Source organism: Martes martes, assembly GCF_963455335.1.
Source record: "Martes martes genome assembly, chromosome: 3".
Taxonomy (NCBI): domain Eukaryota; kingdom Metazoa; phylum Chordata; class Mammalia; order Carnivora; family Mustelidae; genus Martes; species Martes martes.
The window spans coordinates 69,184,518-69,198,263 of NC_137890.1; the positions used below are offsets into that span (position 1 = coordinate 69,184,518).

Sequence of the window (13,746 nt, forward strand, 5' to 3'; positions counted from 1 at the left end):
ATTCTGAAAACAAATCAAACCAAAATTTCCTTATGATTTTCACTGGAATTGCATTAATTCTATAAAGCAATTCTGACATAACTGACATCCTTGTAAATACTATTTTTGACATGCAGAAGCTTAGTTTTTCTAATTTATTTCTACTCTTTTCTCAGAGCTTCATCACTTTTTATTCATGTTAGGCCACATATACTTCTCACTAAAGTTATTCTGAAAGTTTATGCTGTTGTTGCTCTGGTAAATACTGACTATTGCATTAATTTTTAGCAGGTTCGTTGAGGTATACTTTACATATAAAATTCACATTTTAAGTATACGATTGAATGATTTTTTTTTTTTTTTTTAGTAAATTATAGAGCTGTTCAACAAGCACCACAACCCAGTCTTACATTTCCATCACTTCAAAAAGAATCTCCTTTTTGTTGGTGATTTCAAATTTACTTCTGTTACAGTTGAAGAACATACTTTATATGATTTCAGACCTTTTAAATATATTGGGGTGTGTTTTATGGCCTAGCGTGTGGTCTATTTTTGAGAACACTCCAGGTGCACTTGGGAAGAATGTGCATTCTGTTTTTGTTTGGTGGAGTATTCAACAGAGATCAGTAGGTCAAGTTGGCTGATAGTGTTAAGTGTTAAGGGATATAAAGGACATCCTTGCTGACTTTCTGTCTAGTTGTTCCATCATATTGCTTCATGTACTTAGGGGATATATGCCAAGTATGTATACATTTATAAATGTTCTATTTTCCTGTTGAATTGACCCTTTTATCATTATGAAATGTCCTTCTTTGTCTCAAGTATTTTGAGTGTATTTTGTCTGATGTTAATAGATTCAATCCAGTTCTTTTATGGCTACTATTTGTGTGGTATAACTTTTAAATTCTTTTAACTTCCCATCTATTTGTGTCTTTTGAATTTGTCTTGTAGGCAGCATATAGTTGGATTTTTTTAATACAGTCTGACAATCTCTGCCCTTTGACCTATACACATGTAATGAAAATATTGATATAGCTGGACTTCTGCTATTTTGGTATTTGTTTTTCATATGTCTCAAGTCATTTTTGTCCTCTGTTCCTCTTTAACTATGTTTATGTTAAATAGATACATCCTAATATACTATTTTAATTCATTTTTTTAAGACTTAAATTGTTTCCTTGGTGGCTGCTCTTGGCCTTAAAATAACTGGTAATTGGTTACAATTTACTACAATTAATCACAATCTACTTCAGATTAACTTAATGCCAGTGAAATACAGAAATTTTGCTTTAACATAGGTGTATTTCTTTTCCCTTCATGTTATTATTGCCATATATCACATCATTATATAAGCTCAATAACAGTTTTGTAATTATTGTTTTATGCATTTGTGTTGTAAATCAGTTAAGAGGAAAGACAAAACTATTTGTCTTTATTAGTATTTACATTGTATTGTAAGTATTTAGATAGTATTTCTGTAGTCCATTATATTTACCTATGTAATTAGGTAAATTACAAAAAATTTTCCCCTGAATTAAGACTTTATGTTTTAGAGAAGTTTGAGGTTTACAACCTAAATTTGAGAGGGAGGTACAGAGATTTACCATAGAGCCCCTACCCCCACACAGGCATAGTCTCTCTCATTATCAGCATCCCCCCACCAGCGTGGTACATTTGTTACCATGGATGAACCCACACTGGTACACCGTAATCACCCAAAGTCCATAATTTACCTTAGGGTTTGCTCTTGATGTTGCACATTTCTATGGGTTTGGACCCAGTATATTATATGTCCATCACTATAACATTATACAGAATATTTTCACTGCCCTAAAAATCCCTGTGTTCTGCTTATTTATCCCTCCTGACCCCTGCACCCACTGGTCTTTTTGGTCTTCCTATTTTGCCTCTTCCAGAATGTTATATAGCTGGAATCGTACAGTAGATTCAGATTTTCAGATTGAGTTCTTCCGTTTAGTAATTTGCATTTAAGTTTCCCCCACGTCTTTCCATGTAATTACCTTTTCCAGTGTTCTTTATTTCTTCATGTGGATTCAAGTTACCATCTGTTGTCATTTCCATTCAGCCTGAAGGGTTTTCTTTAGTATTTCTTGTAAGGCAGATGTGGTAACAACAAATTGTCTTTGTTTATCTGAGAATGTCTTCATTCTCCCTTCAGTTTTTGAAGAAGTTTTTCCAAATATAGGATTTTTGGTTGACAGTTTTTTCTTTGAATATGTCATTCTACTGCCGTCGGGCCTCAATTTCTGATGAGAAATCCCCTCTTAATCTTATTGTGTTTCCACTGTTACATGATGAGTCACTTTTCTCTTGCTGCACCACAAGATGCTCTCTTTGTCTTTCAACAATTTGAATATAATGTATCTTGGTATAAATTTATTTGGGTTAATAGTCTTTGGAGTTTATTGAGCTTCTTGGATTGTATATTAATGTTTGTCATCAAATTTGAAAAGTACTTGGTCATTTTTTCTTCATACACTTTCTAAAATACACAGTCTTCTCTCTCTCTCTCCTTCTATGGCTCCTAATACGTGTGTGTTTGTATGTTCCTCTGTCCTACGGATCTTTGAGACTCTTCATTTTTCTGTCCTTCGGGTTGCAAACCACCTGGAGAGAAAAGCCATATAGTAATTTGAAAAAATTTAATATAAAGAACTATCACCTAGAGCTGGGTATTCAAGTAATGGGAAATTGACTCATAAAAGGTAAATAGAACTCTTAAAAAATGCAGGACTAGAGAATTAAGAAGCCATTATCTATTTGGCTTATATTAGAACACCCAAGAAAGACCCTGTGCACACAACCAGATACAGGAGAGATCCAGATCTGGTTGAAGTAGGTTTGACCATGGGTCACTGAATGGCAGAGAAGTCACTTTAGAGCTGCATGGGCAGAACCTGCTGGAAATCCCCCTCTAAGGTGCGAGCAAAATCTCTTCATAAGGAGGTATCTCCCTGGAGGCACTCTCCTACAATATTGCCCAGTGGGCATTTCTGGAGTTCTATGCTGGCCAATGGATGCTGATTTCCATGCAGTATAGGAGATGGATGCTAGAAAAAGCTGCCTGCAATGCAGAAGCTGGGAACGAGAAGCCACACAGTAGGCTACTACCAACTAGGCTCAGTGGAACCAGAAAGGAAAAACCCTTCTTCCTGCAGTGTCTTTCCAGCACCATCTCCTGACAAGGCTTACTGACAGCTGGAAAAGAAAAAAAAAAAATTCATTTTCATAGAATAGAAAAGGAAGAGGAATTTGGAACTGAGAGGCAATATATTAATAGTGGGCACACTTCATTCCTTTGGCCATTCAGTTATATATGCAACTTTCTACACATATTTGAATTCCTATATAGCAACAAAATATATTTGCAACTAACAAAATGCAGCTATCCATGTTGCAAGAAGCCCTCCTCCTCTTCCCCAAAAGAGGAAGTACATAGTCCCATGTCCCTACAGTTATTGTGTTCAACACAGGCTACAGTAATAACTCCTCAAAGTAGGCCGCAGTTTCACTGAATAGTCTGTTACACAAAGACTATAATGTTAGCTTCCAAGAGCTTGTATATAAAATAAAAAAGAAAGGGAAGAAAACAGTGTACACAAGTAAACATTGCCTAAAGCAAGAAAAGAAAAAATATATTAATTTCTGTAATCGCCTCAAGGTTGTAGATGGTATCTTTGGATTCCATCTTTAACTACCCGTTCCATTTTCCCTTACTCTATGCTGAAACCTTGAGTTCTTTACCTGAATGATCCAGACCTTCATTCCTGAAGGGTGTACATCCTCAATTGTTCTGCCTTGTCTTGGTTGCTATAGTTTCACATTGACTTTTACTATTGGGCATGAAATAAGCTGTGCCCCTGAGAATCCTCTAGGTTGTAAATATAGTCTTTTTTGGTCTCCAACCCAATTTCTAGTTGGTAATATGGATTAATCACTGCACCTTTTTTTTTTTCTCTACCTTCTATATATGGAACTATCTATTCTTCTTAAAGATAAGAAATGTCATCAGCACCATTTAGAACTGAAGGCTTTGGAGAAAGTAATTAATTTGATAATATAAAACAAAATTTTTGTTATTGATAGAATATTATTAAACTTTTATGTAGTTTTGTTTCTAGAAATCATTCACTTCATAGTTTTCCAATTTGACAGTTGTAAATAATATGTATATATTTAACACGTTTTCTACATGCTATAATTTCTCTTTTCTAATTTTCACTGGGATTTTTGAATTTACTATTTTGTGATTTGTTCACTTTTTTCCTATTTTCTAATGCATTTGCTATTACTGCTTTTATTTTTACTAGTCTTCCTCTTGTTTTTTCACTTTCTAAATTATTTAATAAAATGATTGGTTTTGCTCATAAAATAAAATCTAGTTATGAATTTGTTAGCAGTATTACATAATTCCATTAGAATTAAAACTGAGTAAGGGCTGTATTTCTATTCCTTTGTTCACTAATATCCTCAAATGTCTAGCACTGTGCCTCTGCACAGAGGTGTTTCACAGGATAACATTCACTGAAATCTGTTTTGTATTGTTTTCTTTTTGAAATTATGGCTATTTCTTAATTGCAACAATCTTAGATTTTTGTTTAAATTTCCATTATTTTATCAAGTTTAGTGATTCTCAGACTTTAACATCCATCAGGGCTCACTTGGGGAACTCATTAAAACACTGATTTTTACATTTTAAAACATAGGCTCTACTCTCAGAATTTCTAATTCAATAGGCTTGGGGCAGGGATCTAGAATTTGTATTTTTAAGAAGTTCCCAGATAATGCTAAAGTCTCACTGGGGTAAGATTCATTGGCCTGGTTTATTTCATTTTATGAGAATGTTGATTACCAACTTCTGCCTTAGACAATTTATTGAGGTATCTTGATGACTAAATAATAGATCCATTAGGTCTGCTGCCCCAGCTTTAGATATTCTACCATCTTAATTATGCTCTTAAAAATTCTGTCATCATTTATTTTTTGTGTAATTGAGAATAGACTAAGAGTTAAGAAGATGTATATTAAAAAGCAAACTGTTGAATTCTCTTAGTTTATTGTACAGCACAAGAGAGTAAAATCTTTTTTTTTTTAAGATTTTATTTATTTATTTGACAGAGAAAGAGATCACAAGTAAGCAGAGCAGCAGGCAGAGAAAGAGGGAGAAGCAGGCTCCCCGCTGAGCAGAGAGCCCGATGTGGGCTCAATCCCAGGACCCTGAGATCATGACCTGAGACGAAGGCAGAGGCTTTAACCCACTGAGCCACCCAGGTGCCCCAAGAGTATAATCTTTTTAAGTATGCCTGGAAATACTTTTTAAAAAATAAAAGACTTACCACAAACTTATAGTTGGTTCAATCAAAATGTACTACAAATATCCAGTAACACATCCGCTGGTTACCTATCTCTGCTATTTTCTGAAAGACTTGATTTTGCAAAACCTTACCTACATGCAAATCATTTACCTGAGCCATTACTTTCTGATTCAGGCATCATGTCACATTTTCCTTAGTCCACCCAACAGACATAACTTTAGTCCTTTTCATGAAATTGGTATGTTGTGTCATTAAGCTTTCTATGCAGTGTTCCACTTTTAAGAAGTGAAAGGCCTTGTACCTTTGGATTTTCTTCAACCAATAGTTCCAATTAATAATGGCTTCCAAATTCCTTCATCAGTTTTGCTGGAGCCTGCTCTGTCCTCTTCTTAATCCTATTTTCTACTTCCAAAAGTCTCAATTTCCCTTGCTTTAACTTTTTTCTTTTTCTCTATGGTATATCTCTATATTATAGTATTCTAAAATTATGCTATGCATTGCTTTCTGTCACAAATTCTACTTAGTCTGACATTAATACTGATGCATCTTTTAGTATGATTTAAGTATGCTCACTGCTTCATTTGTAATTTTTCCGAAAATTTTTTTAGATGCATCTCTTCTAAGTAGTAAACTATTGGATTTTATTTCATTATACATCCACTCCAAGAGACTTTTCAATGAGATTTAAGCGATTTACAATTTTTTACAATGCTTACATATCATTTCATTATAGAAAAATCAGAAAGCACTAGTATTACAAAAAGAAAAATAAAATTCGTCAATATATTAGGTTTTTAAAAATGGATTGACATGCTAAGGACAAACATTTTTCCTTTTTTTAAAAAATTAATTAATTAATTTCCAGCGTAACAGAATTCATTGTTTATGCACCACACCCAGTGCTCCATGCAATATGTGCCCTCCATAATACTCACCACCTGGCTCTCCCAACCTCCCATCCCCCCATCCCTTCAAAACCCTCAGATTGTTTTTCAGAGTCCATAGTCTCTCATGGTTCATCTCCCCTTCCAATTTCCCTCAACTCCCTTCTCCTCTCCATCTCCCCATGTCCTCCATGTTATTTGTTATGCTCCACAAATAAGTGAAACCATACGATAATTGACTCTTTCTGCTTGACTTATTTCACTCAGCATAATCTCTTCCAGTCCCGTCCATGTTGATACAAAAGTTGGGTATTCATCCTTTCTGATGGAGGCATAATACTCCACAGTGTATATGGACCACATTTTTTTCCTAATTATTATTTGTTTCATAGATTGTAATACAAAGACTTTAACACTGTTATGTAGAAAGAATTTTCAGTTGTCTTTTCCTTTGATTTCTGATCAGTTTTGTGATTGAAAAATGTCCTTTCCTGGGGCACCTAGGAGGCTCAGTTGGTTAAACTTCCAACTCTTGATTTTGGCTCAGGTCATGATCTCAGGGTCCTGAGACTGAACCCCATGTTGGCTCTGTGCTCAACAGGGAGTCTGCTTGAGATTCCTTCTCTCTGCCCCTCTCCTAGCTCATGCACATATGTACATTTCTCTCTGTAAAATAATTAAAAAAAAAAATCCTTTCCTATCTAGAGATTAGATATTCATCTGTATTTTCTTCTGATTTTTGGTTTTGCTTTCTTTATATGTATTACTTTGTTCTACCTAGAATTTATTTGGTGAATGTATATCTTACTCATTTCAAATGAAAAATATAATTCTTTTATATATAATATTCTTTGGGCATACTGTAGTCAGAGTAGTAAACTTACAGTAGTAAGTAGTTGTAGTAAACATTCAATATTTATAATTATTTTTGTCAAGTATTTAGAATTATTTTAACTTTATCCCTTCACCTAGCATTACTTACCAACATGAGAAATTATACTTCTAAAACCTATTATTATAAGTGAAAACAGGAATGAAGTATTTAAGACCTTATAGGTAAAGCAGGGTTAAGGGATTATAGTAATAAGTGAAACTAAAATGATGATAGACAATGCATTAAAAAAATCAACTCCTGGCATTTTCAGTATTTTAAACAGTAATAATCTGCACTGTTCAATTTTCAAAATGCTTTATGAATGTGTTTTTGCCTTGTTGTAAATATAAATTATAAGAAGCATTTTCCCTTGGATCTCCACAAAATAATCAGTGTTTTTTATTATTGTTATCTTTTTTTTTTAAGCTTAGGTTAATTGAAGGAGAAAAATGCCAGTATACTGTGAGATAGTCTTCAAACCTTTCTAATGCATTGTTTTATGTTTAAGATAACTTAATACCAGTATAGAAATGACGATGGCAGAACACTGCTCTACCTCTAAAGCTTTCACATGTCTCAAGTCCTTTGCTTTGTTTCACTTTGCCTCAGTTCCCTCTACTTCTCCCAAGATTACATTACAAAGATATCTACATAGACTTGTTCTTCTGTGTACTTTATCTCTTTTCTCTCTTCCCAGGATCCCATGCTTTCATTGTAATTTTAAAATTAATCCTCAAGAAAAATTACTCATGTTCACAAATACAGTAGGCTAAATTCTAACATTTGTGGAAAAAGTACAAGTACACAAATCCACATTTGTAGAATTTCGAACAATAGGAATTATAGTTAGGGAGACATTATTGTACTCAACAGTAAGTGTTTAATATTAGAAATCTGCTTAATGGGACTGGATTTCATCTGGTATGGAAACACATTTAAGACAGTGGAGTTGATACAATGACTCTACCTATATAACTAAAACATCAGGACTACTGAAGAAGAGCTAGATACAATTAATTCAGTAGTGGATGTGACTAATTCTGATCAATACACGGCTGGAATACTAAAAGCTTACCATAACAGTTAAAAAAGATCTACTTAAAATGTCTATTTTTGTAGTAGTATTTAAGTCATATGAAAATACCTTTGTATTTTTGCTTTTTCCAAAGTACTAATAATTGGCATTGCTCAAATAAGTAAACTTAGATCTTAAAATATTTTATCCGTATCAAATGTCAAGGGCTCTAAATGTGCTATTACAATAAATGTATGCTCTTCATCAGTCCTTATACTTTAAAAGTTAATTTACTTTATCATATTTCAATTTATATCAGTCATCATTGAAACATGTACAATATGTTAGTCTTGTATTTAATTGATTACAAATAAGAAATGCTGTTATTTTAACAACACAATAATAAATATAGCTCACCATCAGGAGAATAGCCATTAAAATGAGTACTGCAGAACAATTAGTTCAAATTTACTTCCAAAGAATAACTTAAAAGAAATGATAGGCAGTTTGAGATTTAAAATACAACAAGCTGAAAGTTTTGAAAGTTTAATAACTGTAACTCAAACACCATAAAAAGGCAGTATTAAGGCTATAGAGATTCAATTGCCAGTGACTGACAGTCTTATATATTGGCAGTGTACCAAAAAAAAAAAAAAATGTCCCAATACAGAGTAAAAATGTGTCAGTAGTGTGTGTTAGGATAAAATGGAATGTATTAACGAGGCTATTGATTGTAGCAAAAATAATGTTGATAAAAAGGTATCTAAAGGGGCACCTGGGTAGCTCAGTGGGTTAAAGCCTCTGCTTCAGCCCAGGTCACGATCCCAGGGTGGGATTGAGCCCCGCATCTGGCTCTAGGCTCAGCGGGGAGCCTGCTTCCTCCTCTCTCTCTGCCTGCCTCTCTGCCTGCTTGTGATCTCTGCCTGCCATATAAATAAATATAATATGACCCTGCAATTGCACTACTGGGTATTTACCCCAAAGATACAGATGTGGTGAAAAGAAGGGCCATCTGTACCCCAATGTTTATAGCAGCAATGGCCACGGTCGCCAAACCGTGGAAGGAACCAAGTGCCCTTCAACAGACGAATGGATAAGGAAGATGTGATCCATATACACTATGGAGTATTATGACTCCATCAGAAAGGATGAATACCCAGCTTTTGTATCAACACGGACGGGACTGGAAGAGATTATGCTGAGTGAAATAAGTCAAGCAGAGAGAGTCAATTATCATATAGTTTCACTTATTTGTGGAGCATAACAAATAACATGGAAGACATGGGGAGATGGAGAGGAGAAGGGAGTTGAGGGAAATTGGAAGGGGAGATGAACCACGAGAGACTATGGACTCTGAAAAACAACCTGAGGGTTTTGAAGGGGCAGGGGGTGGGAGGTTGGGGGAGCCAGGTGGTGGGTACTATCGAGGGCACATATTGCAGGGAGCACTGGGTGTGGTGCATAAACAATGAATTTTAAATAATTTTAAATTATTTTTTTAAAAAAGGCATCTAAAAACGTTAAGACACTGCCAGAGTTGAATCAACTTATTTCAAAATTTCTCTTTGGAGAAATGCTTCTTTCCACAGATGTTCTTTACACATCCATTTAGGTATTATGTTTTTAGAAAGTGGAGGAAAGATTAAAAAAAAAAAATGGAACCTGAAAGTAATCAATGGAAAATATTTTTGAAAACAAATCTGATACTGGAGTCCTAATGTAATTACTATGTCAAACTCCACCAATCCCCAAGTGAAAGTAAACTCCATCATCTCACATGGTGCTTAACAACAAAATTAGCCAAGATAAATGGAGACGTTAATAGCCATAATAAATAAATGTTACAAATTACTAATTACATTTAGTCAACACAAGTTATTTAATAATGCTCCCCAAACACAACAGGTAGCATTTCTAATGAATAATTGTGTTTTATATCACACCTCTTTATCATGAGTGAATTTGTAACAAGGTTCATTTAAAATAAGGCACAGAACATGTGTCTTTCCTTCGCTGGTCTAAATGGTTAATCAATAATGACCCAGATACGAAGTACTAGGACTCCTAGGGGAATAGCATGGTTTTAGGACAGGTGCTCTCAACCTTTGTTTTTTTTTCTTCCTTTTCTGATGGAGGCTCACTCATGTTATAGGGGAAAAGAAAGGACTAGAGTCCAGTGAACAAAATAGTAATGACTTTTAAAAATTGAGAGGTAGAAAATAGTCAAACGACAACACCTGGCAATTACAAAGGTACACATCAATTCATAAATATAAAACCTTAAATAATTCTAAAAATGTAGTTAGTGGAAGACTAGCAGTAATTAAGAATAGTTAACATATCTCAGTATTTAACACTGATAATACATTGGCAGGAAAGCAACCTTTTTGAGTATTATGGAAATTCCAACCGCCTGCATGCCTGCATATAGGGTAAGAGTTTGTAAAGGTGCCAAGAGTTGGTGGCATCACACAACTGAGTGGAGTACTGAATTAGAATTCTCACTTATTTGTGGTAATGCAATAATCTTAGTCTATGAATACCAAATTTAGTAAGCCTTAATAACTCATTCAGCAGGTTAGTACTAAGAAGCACACAGTTCTCAGTAAAAATGAATCTATGAAATTGGGCTCATTCATATGTAACTATAAAAATATGAGCCTTGCATTTTTCCATGAAGAGAGTTCTCAAAGCCATGAATTTGCTTTAGATCAAGACTGATTTAGGGAACCCAGTGTCTGACATAGAGCTCAAAATACACAATGTAGTGGATGCAACTAAAATACACAGAAAAACAAGCATGTGTGATTAATATCTGATTTCATAAAAATATATAAAGTACAATCTCATTGATCTGATGTAATTTTGTGATAAATTACATTTTAGACAGCATGGATTGATTCCTCAAATCTTACAATGAATTCATTCCTTTAATCACTTCAGTGATGTTATTAAAATTGTTTTTGATTCATAAAAACCTTACTAAATTACTGCAAAAACATTTCAATGGTCTTTGTTATCTTTAAGATTTTTATTTGACAGAGCAATAGAGACCGCAAGTGAGCACAAGCAGGGGAAGCAGCAGAGGGAGAGGGAGAAGCAGGCTCCCCATTGAGCAGGGAGCCCAAAGCGGGGCTATCTCAGGACCCTGGGATCATGACCTGAGCCAAAGGCAGACCCTTAACCTACTGAGCCACCCAGGGGTCCCCATCTTTGTTGATCTTTAGATATACAAATTTACAAACCAAAGGTCTATGTTATTTTTATAGTAAAGGCGGTCACACTACAGCAAACATTCTAAACTCTTAACTGATTTTAGAAATAATTTCAGCTGTGAACATAAAAAACCTATGGAACAGTTTGTATTTCACTTAGGAGCAAGAATAAAACAGTGTGTGGTGCACTATACTGTGTCAGGGTCAAATGCAGTGGCAGAGTTAGGATTTGACAGAATTAAGAGGAAAAGGCCTGCAGAAAAGATTAGGTAAGCCATATTTACAAAAGAGAGGACCATTTTTAACCAATGAAAGCATTGTGTCCATTTGTGAATGGCATGGTGTGGGTGAAGTTAAGTAGGGTTGGTAGAGGATTCAGAGAAATAAGGGAACTTGGGGAGATGCCAAAGGACTTTGAAAAAGCCTGGCATCTTCCAGAGGATAAAATTAGAAAAATCTTGTCCTTAATTCTAGTAATTTCTGGTTTACTGACTTGTGGCAGCAAATGTGAAGGACACAAATTACTGCAGAATAACTGAAATATTTAGTATACCTGGTATTACAGCACCCTCTATCACATGATCATACATAGAACATTTATACATGGTAGTCACTTTAATGTGGGAATATTCATTTATGTACAACTTTCCTGGTTCTAAGGCTTACTTACTACTTTCCAGCAAAGGGGTCAAAGGCCTACACATTTCTCCAGTTCTACTGTCATCACTGTCTCTCCTGTAATAGCAAAGAACATTAATGACAAAGCAATCCTGAACTCTAAATTCTTCCAGGTGTGGTTCTAGTACCCATACCTTAAATATCAGGGGAGAATTTATCAAAGCTATAATTATCCAGCTGTACTCCCAGTCCTTCCCAGTTAGATACTTGGGAGGTTAAGGCCAATCTGCTTAATAAACCTTTCAGGGACTTCTGATGGATGCTCAAGTTTAAGAACCACAGCCCTATTATGGAAGAATTGAGTCAAGTCAATAGGCGCTACTGTACAAATTCTAAAGGAAACTTATCTCACTTTCATTATATACTTTGATATTCAGCTAAAACGCCATTCCAATAAAACACCAAGAACAATCTTGTACTAGCTACCTAAAATTGTCAGGCCTACAACATTCCAGGGAAATCTAGGTTGCCACGTAAGAATTCATTATCAGGCAAGACATTTACCTCGATTTTGCTGACTTTGGGGAATTCATGTTTCCTCTTGGGTTATTTAAAAGAAATATGCCATGCAAACAAATCTATATTCAGCCTGAGCATCTCTGAGGCTATGATTGGGAAATTTCCTTAGGCTGTTTTTTTTTTTTAATGTTTCAAATTTTTATTTAAATTCTAGTTAGTTAACACATAGTGTAACATTGGTGTCAAAAGTAGAATTAAGCGATTCTAGCCTGTTTTGAAAACAAATTATCTACCAAATTCTACGCTTCTCGATGGGCTCCAAACGCTTTTACAACAGTGGCTTAATACGTGGAAAGAAACAAAAGCTTTTATTAATCAGAGGACAACCTAAGCCACAAAGCCTGAGCCATTGTCCCAGCAAATGAGAAATAGAGGACCCCATTCCTGACAGACTTAAGAAATTCATGCGGGGATCACTGGGAATAGTTCAGGAACAAGGCACGTGGAAGCATAAAAACACAGAAACGTTTTTTCTGAGCTTAAAACTAGAGAAAGAAATCCGTTTCCTCTCCATTTTGGGAGTACACCGCTACTCCTACAAGCAACCTCCTCTTCAAAGTCCTGCGAAGTACCTCCTGCGCGGGAACCAGCAGGGCGGAGACTGGGGTGCCTCCCTTCCGTGGGGCGAGGGGGAAAAATACGCCGGGGCCGCGATTTCTCTGGAAGGTTCCGAAAGAAAGGTGCGCGCGCCCCGCTCGCAGGCGGCGGGAGACGCGGCACCAGATGGCGCTGCCGCACCGAGAGCTGGAGCCTGGGTGACTAGGGGGACGGGAAGAGGCGTCACCGGATCCTTCCCTTCGTGTCCCTCGCCGGAAATGCGCCCTGGCGCCAGCCTCTGGTCCCGGATATTAAGAATTCAGGAGCGTTCCCGCGTGGGGGCGGGACTAGGACCGGAACCGAACTGCGGCCGTCGGTCCTCGGGGCGGAAGCCCCGGGCGGTGCCAGAGGGAGCTGCATTGTGGTGCGCGCGCCTCTCCAAGGCGGGAGCGCGGGGGGGCTGGGGGAGGTGGGGCAGGGGAACGCAAGGGGCGGGGTCTCGCCGTGCGCATGCGCACTTTCGGGACGTAGTCGCCGCCGGCGTGTGCGTCTTTTTCTCCATTTTTGCACGTTTGCTGGCCTGGCTAGGCGGAAGTGGTGACGTAGTAGGTTCCCCCCCCAACTCCCGCCCACAGGGTTTGGGTTTCTAGCTGTGAGTCAGGTTTCTGGAAATCTTTTTGGAAAGTTAATGGTATATGAGGTAAAAACT

General features: G+C 36.4%; 1 protein-coding gene and 1 long non-coding RNA gene across 3 annotated transcripts in view; one reads left to right on the plus strand and one right to left on the minus strand.

Moving 5' to 3' along the window:
• STARD13 (StAR related lipid transfer domain containing 13) overlaps positions 1-13,746 on the plus strand; it is a 516,117-nt gene that overhangs the window by 109,213 nt on the left and 393,158 nt on the right. The window lies entirely within an intron of this gene.
• On the minus strand, positions 1,384-13,322 carry LOC308339766. Its single transcript, XR_013966562.1, has 2 exons — positions 13,073-13,322; positions 1,384-2,607 (listed from the first exon to the last, which is right to left on the minus strand). It is a non-coding gene; the product is annotated as an uncharacterized lncRNA (long non-coding RNA).